Raw genomic sequence first — 13,631 nt, forward strand, 5'->3', positions numbered from 1 at the left:
AAATGAACAGAATTTATGTCAATAGAACAACTAACAAACAATAACAACAAACTAAGGGTGTAACAGTACATGCATTTGTATTGAACAGTTTCGTTACTGGGTGCTCGGTTCGGAATGGATGCGTACCGAACGAGTTTCTGACGTAATGTAACCCTTACTTTTCTAGGCTGTGGGTCGATCTTGTTACAGTTTCTTTGTGTAGATTATATTTACTCCGTCTTAGCTACTATAATGAGGACCAACACGGTAGGACAGTATAACTCTGCTTTATTTCCCCGCGCCGTGCGCATAAACTCTCGTGTTCAACTCAAAAGCATCCTACAACAACACAAACAGCTAGGAACTAATATTCAAATTAGAACTAAAACTACACAACATAAAATATTAAACATAAATGAATACTGCATCACATCTCAAAACATAAATACATAATAAGTTAAATAATAACCCATATAAATAAAATAAATTGAAATGAGGCAAAACAATAATTATACACAATTCCTGCTTACAGTAATGAGGACCGCACATGGAGCAGAGCATGCTGCAGCTGCGCACACCAAAACAAACAACAGGAAACAGCAGTAGTAGTGGACGTCATGGCTAATGCCGCTAGCATTGGCAATAAGCCAGAGCTTGAGGACCCTCCCGCAACATGAGGGTCTCCCGTTTGGGAACACTTCGGCTTCCCGGTGAAATATAAACCTGAAAAGGGACAAAGACAGGTTGATAAAACCAAAGTGGTTTGCCGCCATTGTTCATCCGAGATCAGGTATGTTTTTGGTAACACGTCAAACCTGTTAACCCATTTGAAACGGCACCACCCCAGCGTGAACACCACTACAACGAAGAGAAAGACGAGCGTTGTACAAACACAACTCCCCACCGCATTTAAACAGCCGTTACCCGGTGGGTCAGATCGGGCTAAAGCAATAACAAATGCCAATGGTGTTTTATGGCTGCAGATTTACGACCCTATTCAGTGGTAGAGACCGCTGGTTTCAAACATATGATAAAGGTAATTGAGCCTCGTTATCAATTACATTCTCGCCCAAATTTTAGACTGAAAATTAAGCTTGAGAACGATAAACCAATACAATCGGTATCCGGTTTTACAGGTGAGAGGTACAGATGTATCGATAGTACAGTTACCATTCGACAGTAATTAGCCATTAAATATTCAATGAACCGGTAGTAGAGATAGAATTCGGCTATCACGAGCATAAGAATCGGCTTTAAGGCCTAGTTCAATGCATCACTTAATATGATACTAATTTAGCTTTTACTTCACATGCTGCGCTTGTGTCAGTCATCACACAGCGCATTTAGATCGAGACCGCACACATGATATAATATGGACAAGCACTACTCACAGTCGTGGTTGCCTCAACTTCCCATGCATTTCGGCAGAACCGCTACTAGTCGCCGTCACTACCCGATCGTCACGGGCGTGTCATAACAAGGCGAGAGCTGACAAAACCACTGTAACGCACGCTCCGTAGCATTTTCTTCACAGCCCAAAACGATACTGGTAGTGGCAACGAAGCAACATGCTAAAACAATGGACAGTGTGATCACCGACGCCAGCGACATGCAGCGATTGATTTTTAACGCACCCAGGAAAACAAAACTCGGACTTTGAAGTGATGAAGGCAGCCAGATTTGTTCACATGGGACAGAGCTTGTGTGAATTGTGGAGCGGACATTGACGAGGAATAAAAATGAGGAAGCACAGGCATAAGTGAATGACTTTGCTGTGTATTAGGTTAAAGTAATGATTATTGACCTGTCTAAAATGCCATGTTTTTATTCCCCCAATTATACCAGTGGTAAAGCATTATTTATTATTTATTTATGATAACACTAGCAGGTTTAATTCTTTTTTTTTCTAGAGCTGCTGCATATAATTGATATTTTTTGTTTGTAAGATGTTTACATTGAAAGTTTGCACTTAAATTACTTACCTCTTGTGTTAAAAACACCAGGAAATACAGTAATTGAATTACTGCACTTTATTGTTGTCTGTCACTGGAGTTTTATTTTATTATCAATCCCATCCAACAAAATGACGGTCATATAGTAAGCCTTATTTTTTTTTCATAAAAAAATAAAACAACATTGGTATGAAATGTTGTTGTTTAATTTTGATATATTAGAAATGTGTTTTTTTTATGTTTAAAATACTGTACAAACACACACAACAAATATTTACAATCGTATCGTTTTCACTCTATCGAACCGTATCGTTCTTACACTGTATCGAATCGTATCGAATGTATCGTTTTTTAATCGAATCGTAACCTGTGTATCTAGATACATATCGAATCGGCTTCATGCAAGAGATTCCCAACCCTACTGAAAACCATACCGGGCCTTTATGAAAAAACAAAAGCTGCTGTTACGGAAAATCTGTCATCTGCATCTGCCATTGCACTGACAACAGATGGATGGACAACCACAGCTACAGAGAGCTATTTAACTGTGACTGCACACTACATCACCCCTGAGTAGACTTTAGCAAGCTATGTTCTGCAAACTTGGCCCATTTATGAACAACACACCTGCACAATTCTAACAGATGGACTTAAGGGGACTGTATTGGAGTGGAAGCTTGAGAGGCCAGGAACAACAATTACTGTCACAACCGACAATGCAAGGAATGATGTAAATGCAGTAAAAGAAGCTGGTCTGGGCCCCCAAATTGGATGTTTCTCACACAATAAATTTAGCTTCACAAAAGGCAACAGGACTTAACCAAGTGTCCATAGTGCTAGGTAGAGTGAAAAGGATTGTCTCTTTCACCGTAGCTCAACAGCTGCACACATACTTGAAAACAAACAGGAGATGCTCAGTATACCAACACACACCCTCATCCAGGATGTTCCCACTTGCTGGAATTCCAGTTATAATCTGCTGAAGAGGTACCTGGAGCAGCAGGCAGCAGTCTACCCAGCCCAGACCGAAAAAGTCATCAAGAAAAACAAAGATATAAACACACTGTCTGACCAGGATGTGAGGATGGCAGAAGAGATAGTTGAGGTCCTTAAACCACTCAAAACCTTCACTACAATAAGCACTGAAGCCACACCCTCAGCATCTATGATCCTGCCCCTCAAAACCACATTGCTGAAATCTATGGAACCCAGTGAAAAAGACAATAACTGTTAGTGAAGTCAAGGCTGCCATCAGACACAACCTTGAGGACCGATACTCTGATTGTAGACCTCATCCACAAATATACTGCCCTAGACCCCAGGTTCAAGACCCTACCTCATGTTGATGTCTGTTGTGAGAGAATCAACAACAGCCTCATGACAGAGATTGTGTCAATGGAAGAAAAGGTAATCATTTTTGTTTTTGAAAAATGTCTTTTTTAAATTTGAAACAAAGAAACTGGTGTTAACAAATATGAATGTTTAATGAGTACAATTATTGTATTATTTCAATGTTATTGTATTTTGAGGAGGCCAAAGGGACATCAGCAGCCAGTTCATCCTCAGGAGCAGGACACTCAGGGGCACCAGAATCAGTCCACAATGACTGAACTGTTCAGTACATTCTTCAAGACTCAGTTGGGAGAAAAGCCTGCTTTAAAGCTGGTGAAAGAAGAGGTTACCTCATACAAGGTAGTCAACGCATTGCACTGGATTCTGACCCACTTCTTTGGTGGAAAACCAATGAGGCCATCTTTTCTCTTACTGTTAAATTAGCCACACACTACCTCGCCATACCTGCTACCTCCGTGCCCAGTGAGAGGGTATTTTCCACAGCTGGAGATATTGTAACTGCAAACAGGTCTGCTCTATCTGCAGATAATGTGGGTAAGCTGATTTTTCTAGCAAAAAACCATGAAGATTTAGTGAAAGTCATCAGGGCTAAAGATTTGTTTGGGGGGGGGGGTTAATATGAGAAACTTGCAACTGTTAAATTTTGCACATCAAATATTTTTTCAAAGAAAAAGTCTGAGCCAATATCATGTTTTTCAAAATACTTTTATTTCAGATATTGGATTTTCTATTTTTGAGCAGAATTCTAGATTTGTATAGGCTAAAGCTCCTAATGTTGAAAGCACAAAAGTGTGCAATAACAACTAGCACATTTATATTTTGCATTTTGCTTTCTTACTGTACCGAAAATGAACCTAACCATGAGCTCAAAACCGAGGTACAAACTGTGATTTTTGTGTACCGTTACACCCCTGTAAACCCCAATCACCAACGTTACACAATCATGTGATCGCTGTATTGTGCCGCCACATTGTCCGTCATTGTGTGTCGTATTGTCAATGATCGCACTTTGTAAAGGTGGATTCACTTGCAAATTATGGAAGCCCCGGTGCTTTCAGACGCTGTCAAGTCATTGGATGAGTTGCATAAAAGCCGTTATTTGGAAAAGCTTCGGTCGATCCAGACGCCAGATCCATATTTGATGCCCAAACCGCTGTTTCCTCCTGTCCGGTCCGGTCCCGTGCATCAGAGCTCGTCCTAAGACCACAAAATTTCCAATCATACTCCAGTTTATGTCACGATGAAGAGTCGGGTACCCAAAATCGGCAGCGGCCCGAATATAAACCGACATTTGGTCAGCTGAGCGTCACAGTTGTCACAACTGTAAAATGAAATTTGACCGACAACGGGCCGGTGTGTGCCGAAAAATAGCTGCCCCGCGTGAAATGTTCCCCCTGCCGGAAGCGCTTATTTATAACGCCTTAATGATGTAAAAACATGTTTTCATGGAGGCATTACAGTAATGGATTTACGATTGTAAGATCAGTTTTAAATAGTTAAATTACACAAAATATTAGTAATGCATTTTGGTAACAAATCGTGGACTGGGCCAGAGCCATATAAAGAGAGTCGCGACACTCTCTGTTCTCGCCGCGGGTGGTCACGTGGTTCATGTAGGGCGTGAATAGTTCCAAACACAAGCAGCGCTGTCGTGGTTTTTAATGGAACTGACAGCGGTAATTGCGACATTTATGGAAAAATGGATCAAATCATGTATCTAAGTACTTGTTTGATTATGTCATTGCATTATGACATATATTTAAGGGCTAGTTTTACATTTGGAGTGGTCAGGCGACAATTGAGAACTATGTAAACTAACACAGAAGGGAACTTTCTCATGTTATGGAGTGAACGTGTCATGTTAATGTTAGCATGAGCACGGGAAATCGACTTTTACATTGAAATACTAGATGACTGAGGTTTTTCATTTTTCACAACTAAAATACTGTTTTTCCAGAAAATGTCTAGATTTCCTTGATTCACCTACCTGTGGTAGTATATTAAAGATAACCCCATGTATAACATATTTTGTTCCCTAGTTCTAAGTGGTAGTTTAAAGTTTGTTTTCTCGTATTGACATATAAAAACATTTGTTTCCCCAAAAATTTGGGTTTGTGGTCACAGCTTTTAAATTCTATTTTCCACTTTTCTTTCCTGTTGCACTTTCTAATGCTTACATATATGTGTGTGTACATTTTCCATTTTATAGACTTAAGGCCCAAGTACACTGCATGCGTGATCGTTGCGGTTCCGGTCCGGTTCAGTGTTGCCTGCGTGCAACGCAGTCCGTCAAAAACAGGCAAATCATACCGGCTGCTGCACGGCTGCGGTCCGCCAACTCCGTCCCCTCGTGAGCTCTCGCATGATCGCGCGCGATAATGTGCCATTTAAATCAACGACAAACACACGGAGTCTGTAGTATGTACTCATCAGAGAAGCAGAGAGAGTGCACATTTTTTTCCTTGCATATTGATAATGTAACGTTTGCTAAGCGGAAGTTTGGACGCGAAAACAACACATGAGCTTCAACGCCTTTTTCCTCTTTTTCTTTGTTAACTTCACGCCACCTCACCAATGCAAAAACAACAACTACAGTGGGGAGAACAAGTATTTGATACACTGACAATGGGTTTTCCCATTGTCAGTGTATCAAATACTTGTTCTCCCCACTGTATTTACACTGACGCTATCTAGTCCACCAATCGGAGCGTCGCGCTGGTGCACCAGCACACCAATGACAGCCCCGCGTTGGTGCATAAATTAACCCACCTATGACAGCCCCGGCGACGCTACAATATTTTAGTTGTGTCTGTCTCTTAATTCCAGATCGACTGCATCATGTTGAGATCAGGGCTCCGTGTATGGAGGGAAGGGGGGCTATTATGCCCTTGGTTGTGTCGGTGCGTTTATATCTTTGTGCACATTTAAAATTTATGGCACATAACATCTCATAGAGCTGTTATAAACAACTGATAAATAATCTGTCATGTTTATAAAATGGATAGCGAATTATATTCGACACGAACTAAAAAAACAGCGTACTTGGAATTGGTGTCTCAACACTGCAGATTCATGTGGCCAGCGCAAACTGTTGTTTTTTCTATGAAGAGTCAAGTGAAATGTAGGAAAGAAAGAGAAACGTCTTGAATAGACCACCAGGTCGAAACTTGTGGGTGTCTCTTTTTTCTCTTTCGTACTTGCCCCCCTCGACTCTGTATACAAACCGAGATTGTTTGTGCGCGGGGCACGAGAATTTCCGCAGTGGAACCACTTCCAGATACGCTGTCTTTTTTTTTTGTTTTTTTGCTTAGCACGTCGTGTTTGATATAATTGCCAGAAAAACACACATAATAGGACACTTTGCAGTTTCGCTTTTAATGGTGTCCTTATAGTAATATCTGCTGCATGTATATCACTTTGTGACTTTCCACCTCCATGATGAAGCGCTCATCATCCATTTTCGCTCGTGTTTAAACCGTGATTAGGCACCTGGGCTTTTGACGTCAGGCCCAGCTCCGCCCATTTTATCGGATGCGTGTCCGGCAGAAATAGAAAATAGCCTATACCATCCGGCGGGCATGCGGCACGCCGGAGGTGGTTCGCAGTCAATCCGGAGCACTGACGCGGCCGGTATACGTTGAACAATAGGATATAATGGGAACGGATTGGCTCCGGCGCTATTTTTTACCGGAGTCGGACCGGAAACGCAACGATCACGCATGTGGTGTACTTGGGCCCTTAGTTTGACCTGAAACACAAACAAATGACATTTAACAGTGCAAAACAACTAAATTTTGAATATAGCCCCTAATTTTAGCAAAACCAAACCTGTACCTCTTTAGAGGCATTTTTCATTTTGGACCCAAGCAACACAAAGACAAGACAGGAAAAACATCTTATGATTTTCCTCAACATGGTGCAATGTATAACAATAACAACTTATTACCTTTGATAAAGAAAATCACAATATTTATGGAAAAATTGGTGAAATTGGTGTCATGGTTCATTGTTTACACCTAACATTTTTTAGATCAGTGACCTGTGATGGTTTGTGTGCAGCATGGTTTCCCCATGGACCATGAGCAGCAGAAAAAAAATGAATGGCAATGGTCAGTCGTCAAAACATGAAAAAAAATGCTTTTTTTTGTTTGTTTGTTGCCATTTAAAAAATGGGCTTAGTGCGCACAGCCAGCAGTCACCATCAGCAGGCACCACCAGCAGCATGATGTCCATCCATCCATCATCTTCCACTTGCTCTGGTGTCTGGTCGCGGGGGCAGCAGCTTTAACAGGGAAGCCCAGACTTCCCTCTCCCCAGCCACTTCATCCAGCTCCTCCGGCGAGGTCCCAAGGCGTTCCCAGGCCAGCCGAGACACAGTCTCTCCAGCGTGTCCTGGGTCGTGACTATAGGTTAGGGTAGGAACGTAGACCGACAGCAGCATGATGTGGATCATGAAAAAGTAACCTAAAATAATAATATACATTAGTTTTTTTTTTAAATTATAAATGTGTATTATTTGTTGACATCACTTTTCAATCTATACACATCTCTAAAATATAATAATGTCAAACATTTTGGTGTAAAGTTGTCACTTTGTCAAACACAAAGTGTTTGGTTGTCATGCATTGACTTGGTACTCTTTCATGAGGGGGATACCTTACTTCAAAGCTTACAAAATGGAGCTAATAAACCGGTCGTCGACCAACACTCACAAATACAGATGAGTGTGTACGACACAAAGGGCCTCTGAAAGAGTTAGCAACTTAAAAGAGGTAGGGACAATGAATTTACCCCTGACGATACATTCCTTGTTAGCAGACTCAGCTTAAAAAGTAGCAGAACATCGCTCGTCAACCGAGATAAAATATATGTATAATTACGCTACGCATCTACAAATAAAGCTCAACGTATACATCATAAAGCGCCTCTGATAAAATACAGACTGTTGAAAATTCAAAAGGGATCGTTTTTTTCGCCAACTTACCTCCGAATATACTTTACATCGTATGAATGCGGTCCGCTCTCATCGAAGCCATGTTTGGAACTACACGAGGCTCCGTAACCCGGAAGTACCCGGAAGTAAAATCGTATAATGGATCTCTATGGGAGTGTCGTAACCCTCTTTCTAAGGCCCTGGACTGGGCCACATAACCATCTTTGAACAGAAATGTATTAGTCTACAGGTTTTCACGACCATATCCCAATGACAATCACACAGGTATAACATTTATTTGTTCAAGCACAGTAAAATAATACATATTCATGGAACAAGAAAGCCGTTTACGTGTGGGCGCTCCCGTCAGGGGGGACATTTCACACAGGGTGGCTATTTCTCGGCACAGCACCTGTTGTTGCGCAAATGTGGCGACGAGCTTTGTAGTCTCTGTCTGATGATGTCTGCGATCATGTTGGCATCATATTGATGTTTTCTAGTGACGGGATTTGTCGTTCACTTGAGTAAACGAATCCATTCCGGATCGTTCAGTAAAAAGATTCGTTCAAACGAATCGTTCAACGAATCGTTCGCCCCCCTCATCTCCCTCCCCGCCCAAATGAATCGTTCGGTTAGTGAACGGGAAGTGACGTTGCCGAACGAATCACCAAAGACCGCTTCGCAGTATAACTGAACGGGAAGTGACATTCTTGGTCCCTCCCTCTCTTGCACACATTGACCATTCGTCGTAGTTTCAGTAATGAGTGACAGGCAATATCATTCTGCTTTCACAGACAGCCTCGTCTCCCTCCCTCCCGCTGCTGCAAAAGCGACACAGACAGCCTCATCTCCCTCCCTCCCGCTGCTGCAAAAGCGAAGGAGAACTTCCGCGCCGTCTGTCCTAGTTCTATAGGCTCAAAGTCATGGCTCGTGCTTGCATTTCGATTGAGGACACGGTTAAACATTTTCCTTTTGTGGGGGGAGCGGGGGGTTGGGGTCGGGGGCGCACGGACTTGGCATGTTCTTGATCACATTTAACGCAGCATGCTTGCTGTCACGAAAATAAAAATAAATCGAAAGTTTAATTTATAAATATGGAACGACCAACACATCATATTTACCTCTCGCTCTGTTGTATTTTTGTTTTTATGCTCATCACTATTATTTTTAGTCACTATTGTTAAAACTATAAGTGTAAATAGCTAGTTGTCGAATGTGCTGCTCTGAAATAAAGACAATACTACATTTTGATATTTGAGTTTAATTGCAAATCAGTATTAAGATGATCGTATTGAATTTTTGCACTGGTATTAATAAATAAAATAATCCGGTCAACTCCCCTGTCGTCCCCGCATCTCAGCTCGTCAAATGCTGAAGAGAAATGATTGCTTGCTCTTTACGATGTCGCCTTTCTACCCTCATTAGTCTGTTAAGAAAAATGTAGACATATTGCGACATCTCCCGTGTCCGCGTGCGTTGTTTTGGGGCGCTTGAGTAGCGCATGATGGACGGATTGACATAATTTGTCAAACCAACCGACACGCTCTGACACGAAAAAAAAAAATAAAACACTCGGAAAAAATTGACATGTATATACAGTTTCATTGCAAATCAGTATTATGGTGATCGGATTGAATTTTTGCACTGGTATTAATAAATAAAATAATCCACACTCGGAAAAAATTGACATGTATATACAGTTTCATTGCAAATCAGTATTATGGTGATCGGATTGAATTTTTACACTGGTATTAATAAATAAAATAATCCGGTCAGCTCCCCTGTCGTCCCCGCATCTCAGATCGTCAAATGCTGACGAGAAATAATTGTTTGCTCTTTACGATATCGCCTTTCTACTCTCATTAGTCTGTTAAGAAAAATGTAGACATATTGCGACATCTCCCGTGTCCATGTGCGTTGTTTTGGGGCGCTTGAGTAGCACATGATGGACGGATTGACATAATTTGTCAAACCAACCAACACCTGACACGAAAAAAAAAAAAATAAAACACTTGGAAAAAATGGACATGTATATACCGTTTCATTGTAAATCAGTATTATGGTGATCATACTAAATATTCTTTTTTTCTGTGCACATATGAGGTAAATATCGCTGCCATGAAGCCTCCATATAGTGACAGTTCTTTGCCCCCTTCATTGCCGTCACGCGACCGCAGCTCAGCTTTTGCTTGCTTCGTAGCTACCCGTGTTTTAAATTACTGTAAATTTGATAGTATGTCGTAATAGGTAGTCGCGAGTCTGTTGAGAAAAGTAGTACACTAAACCATGCTCGCTAGATTTGTGTGGTGTTTTTGTCTTTTTGAGCTGCATTTGATAGGCTCCACGTTAACAAATATGTGACAAAGTCCTTTCCTTTCATTTTTTGATTCGTTCACCGCATAGTCATTACTGGAAAGACAAGTTAGCAGCAAGCTAGGTCAGGAGCCGGAGGACCGAGTCACTGAACGGGAAGTGACAAAACTCAGTCTTGCCCCCCTGCCTGCACGCTGGCTGCTCATTGGCCACACGTGGAAGTGAGTGACATACGCCCTGATTCTGTTTCCGGTCCCTCCCCTGCCTGCGATGAGGCTGGCGTCTGATTGGTCGTGTGCGATGTCAGAAGACGCTGCCGCTTGCTCAACGCCCTCCCACGCAGTGAACAAGCACCAACTTCATAGAACGAATCAGTGCAGATGGTGATTAGTTCGGTCTCGTTCACACAAACAATTCGTTCAAAAAGAACGAATCGTTCGCGACCGATACAACACTAATGTTTTCGCCGCTGTCTAACGGCTGTCGACAAAAAAGCATCATGGACCGAGATAAACAAACCGTTCTGCTTTCGAGATTTGCCCTTTTAACAAGAGCACACAGCAACTACTAAAATGACCGTTTATATTCTTTTTATCTAATATGTAAACTACTAACTTTCTCTTTGTGTGCTTGTTGCAAATAGCAACCCCGCATGTTGCACAGGAGTGTTTAGCCTGCAATTTTACTTTGCAGAGGCCACACTGCCTCCTTCTCAATTGCGGCCTCACTGGGGCTGGTGATGGAACCGCAGCTCGCTGCTCAGCCTCACTTTCTGCTGCAGGCTCTTCTGACCGCTTCCTCTTTCTGCGGGTCACTTGCGGCTTCACTGGGGCTGGTAGTGGAACCGCAGCTGGCCGCTTAGCATCACCTTCTGCTTCAGGCTCTTCTAACCACCTCCTCTTTCTGCAGGTCACTTCCGGCATGATCAGAGTTGAAGGGAATAGTTCAATTTCTCGCACACACCATATAATTGTTTGTATTAGTCTAACACATTCATTATAGTTAAGCATCTAACTATAGTTTAGGTAGACTTCACTCCATGCCTTTGGACACAGTAAAGTGAATCACCTTATCAGCCCTGTTGGGGCTCATGAGGGGGAAATGAAAAAGATGGAACCGTTTCTCGTAAGCACCGTTTAACTGTTTGCATTACTCTAACAACCGTAATTCAATCAATCAGGGAATAGTATCATTTCTCATATGTACTGTAGGATTGTTGTACTACTCTAAAACACCGAATATAAAACAAGTAGCACACCATAGTTTAATGAAAAGAAGCAGAATAGATACACAACGCCATCTTATCACAGAAGCCCAACTGTGCGTCATGGGCAAGATTGACGCACCAATTCTTGCAATCAGTTCTCCCGGCCACTCCAAGCAATGTTCTAAAACAAGGAGCGTTTCGCCCAGCCAGGATAACAAAGTTGATAGCGGGCGCTTGGGACGTCAAGACCAGCGCCGGTCGCTGTGGCAACCACGTCCCAGCCATGCATGGACCTAACCGCCCAAAACTGGCCAAGGGGGATCATCCCAAGACAACACCCAGCCACACCTTTGGCCCGGCCCACTCCACCGCAGCTTTCAAAAAGACTGGACACTGAGATAACAAACGCTTCGCTGCTCGGAAACATTGCTATGTAGCCATTGTTTTAACGACCCTGGAGCCAGCATTGTTCCTCTGTTTTTGCCTTGTTTTTTGACCATTGTCAACGAATAAATTGTCAACCTGTTTTCGGTGAGCCTTCTTCAAACTTTTGGAACATGGAGTCAGTACACAGGAAGGGAACGCACGGAATATTGGCCCCCACCGGTTGACTCACGGATGCAGCATCAGCAGAGCGGCACTTCGTTCAGCTGTCGCCGTTTCCAGAGCTTGGCGGGGGGGGCGAATTCCTTCAGTCTTGGCTAACTCTTCATGAAAGAGACACCTTTTGAAAAGTTTTTGCTTGTTCCATTCAGGCTCCACGTGTGTAAACAACACAAACGCGTTGTACGCTGAAATGTCCAGTATGGTGAAACAAACATATGGGCCACCTTAGCGCCCGCCGGCGCCAGGAGTAAGAACCACAAATCTGCAAAAAGGCCAACAACATACAAAGAAACCCATCAGATGACATCATATGACAAGAGAGCTTTGATAGAAAGCCTTGACAGACAAAGCACATATGCTTACCTGGTCCAAATGGTCAACTGCACCCTTGCACTTGTTATAGTCCAGCACTATCTGCGGCTTCTTGCCTTTGCCCTCCGGAACCTCTGGGTCGCAGTGTCTTGTGCTGAGGACAAGGACATTCTTCCCTCTTTTTGGTACATATGACACAAGGGTCATATGTTTTGTGAAAGCAAACAAGATGGAATGAAATAAAATTACAGTTTATTTGTATAGCACTTTTCATACTTAGACATGTAACGGCCAGATGAAAATGCAACATAAATAGAAATTTACCTTGATAGTGGCTGCCTGTTTGTTATTGTCAGTAGTGCTGAAGGGAGCTCCCCTTTATATTTTCTTAGGGTGCCCACTAAAGCAATTTTCTTCTTCTTCAGCGCTTCCACTAGCGGTAAAGAGGTAAAAAAATTGTCCGTGGTCACCATGTGGCCTTCAAATGAGTCACAGAGGCGGAGCACCACCCCCATTCCAACATTCGAAGCACGCTTGCCCCCTGGAGGCTTTCCGCAGTACACCTCCAACTGGAGCGCATAAGAAGTGACTACATCAGAAAGCGCCCACACTTTTATTCCATATTTCGCTGGTTTCGATGGCATGTACTGTTTGAAGGCACAACGGACTCGAAACGATACCGGCTGCTTGTCAACACAAATGTCTCGACCCTGGGTTGAACAGCTTCCGTCAATAACTTATGCAATTCAATGTTCCTGCAAGTGGCGCGTGGGCAGGAGCGTGCATGTGTGACCATGCACTACTGCAACACCTGCTGTCGCGGAGAGAAAGGAAGGCATCACTGTTTCACTAATTAAATCACTAATTGATCTCTGGCGCCACCTGTTGGTTTAGTGATCACACACACATTATCTGTCCGCCTTTGAATAGATTCATGCAAAAATCACGTAAATTGCAATGAATTACGTCAGGTGTA

At 42.6% G+C, this 13,631-nt stretch overlaps 1 long non-coding RNA gene across 3 annotated transcripts; it reads right to left on the reverse strand.

Annotated features, from left to right (window-relative positions):
- Window positions 1-4,007: 4,007 nt before the first annotated feature.
- Window positions 4,008-13,129, reverse strand: LOC130915753 (uncharacterized). 3 transcript variants are annotated; one of them, XR_009063138.1, is made up of 5 exons: window positions 12,980-13,129; window positions 12,707-12,833; window positions 8,269-12,605; window positions 7,484-7,748; window positions 4,008-4,481 (listed from the first exon to the last, which is right to left on the reverse strand). It is a non-coding gene; the product is annotated as an uncharacterized LOC130915753 (long non-coding RNA). The 3 variants fall into 3 exon arrangements; XR_009063137.1 differs by lacking the exon at window positions 4,008-4,481 and having other exon boundaries at window positions 6,209-7,676; XR_009063136.1 differs by lacking the exon at window positions 4,008-4,481 and having other exon boundaries at window positions 6,209-7,748.
- Window positions 13,130-13,631: the final 502 nt, after the last annotated feature.

Source organism: Corythoichthys intestinalis, chromosome 5 (genome assembly GCF_030265065.1).
Source record: "Corythoichthys intestinalis isolate RoL2023-P3 chromosome 5, ASM3026506v1, whole genome shotgun sequence".
Classification (NCBI taxonomy): domain Eukaryota; kingdom Metazoa; phylum Chordata; class Actinopteri; order Syngnathiformes; family Syngnathidae; genus Corythoichthys; species Corythoichthys intestinalis.